At 45.2% G+C, this 1,430-nt stretch overlaps 1 non-coding gene across 1 annotated transcript; it reads right to left on the minus strand.

Annotated features, from left to right (window-relative positions):
* Nucleotides 1–229: 229 nt before the first annotated feature.
* Nucleotides 230–335, minus strand: LOC141635905 (small nucleolar RNA R71). The gene has a single exon (XR_012540559.1). It is a non-coding gene; the product is annotated as a small nucleolar RNA R71 (small nucleolar RNA).
* Nucleotides 336–1,430: the final 1,095 nt, after the last annotated feature.

Below are 1,430 nucleotides of genomic sequence, written 5' to 3' on the forward strand. Positions count from 1 at the left end.
GAAGACCCGAGGAAGCATATGAAGGTCTTTACGGACTACTGTTCTACTATCCCCGCCACAAAGGGGGTAACTCAAGACAAGATTAAGGAGGTTATGTTTCCTTTTTCTTTTACTGACTCAGCCAGGGAGTGGCTGACTGATTTGGACCGCAAGGCCGCGGGGGTCACAGACTTGGAGACCCTTGCTCTTGCTTTTTATAAGAGATATTTTCCTCCGAAGCGCACTAATCAGCTGAGGGCCAAGATTACCAGTTTCAAGCAAGCACCTGATGAAACTTTCTATGAAGCGTGGTGCCGTTTCAAGAGGTTGGTGAGGTCTATTCCTCACCATGGTTTTGATCCGTGGTTCCTGTCCAATCAGTTCTACAATGGGCGATACGATGATCACAGAGCCATACTTGATACATTATCCAATGGAAGATTTCAAAAGAAACTGACGATGATAAGGGATGGGCTCTTATTGAAGAGATAGCGACCCACTGTGCTGAGTATAGAAACCCGAGGGATGGTATTAGAACAGTTCATGCAGTCAATAAGCAATTTGTGGCTCAGCTGGAGCCATGAATGCTAGGTTTGAAAAGCTGGAGCTGCATTTTATTGGGGAGCCTCAGACGGTCCATTTGCTTACTAGAGGGGAGACTGTCACATATGAGAGGTGTGGGAGCAACGATGGTCACACTGTTGTTGGCTGTCTTATGGAGAAGGAACAAGTCCTTGCTTTTCAATAATACAGGCAATGAGGAACCAAGAGGCAGTCCATCCCAATTTGAGGTGGACAAGTCAAAATGTGCTCAATCCTACCCCTCCTCCGCAGCAGCAGCAGCCATATGTCCCTCCTCATAAGGCTCAACAAGGCTTTCAGAAGCCTCCTTCCTTTCCTACACCTAATCAAGGTGCATCATCTTCTGGTGGGGTAAGTGAGCTAGGTTAGTTGAAGACGATGTTGCAGTCTTTGACAAAGCAATGGCAGCTAAGTGATCAACAAAAAGATGCATCTATCAAGGCACTTGAAATTCAAGTTGTCCAGTTAGCCGCGAACCAGTCCATAAGGAAACCGGGACATTTACCATCACAAGCCGATAAGAATCCACATGAGACGGTGAATTTAATTAATTTGAGGAGCGGTTATTTATATGAAGGACCGAAATCAGACCAGGGGAAGGTAATTACTGGCGATGAATGCGAGTGTTCATCGAAGAAAAAGAGCTGACGACAAAGAAAGTACTCGATCGACTAATTTCTGGGGGTCGATCGAGTAAAACTGCTGAAGAAAGGACTCGATCGAGTGGAATTTCTACTCGATCGAGTGAACAGGAAAAAGAAGAGCTTGATCGAGTAAATAAAACTGCTCGATCGAGTGAATATGCTGAAGAATCTGCTCGATCGAATGACATTTTTGGTCGATCGAGTAATGAAGATAAAGAACAACTC

This window comes from Silene latifolia, chromosome Y, assembly GCF_048544455.1.
Source record: "Silene latifolia isolate original U9 population chromosome Y, ASM4854445v1, whole genome shotgun sequence".
Taxonomy (NCBI): Eukaryota; Viridiplantae; Streptophyta; class Magnoliopsida; order Caryophyllales; family Caryophyllaceae; genus Silene; species Silene latifolia.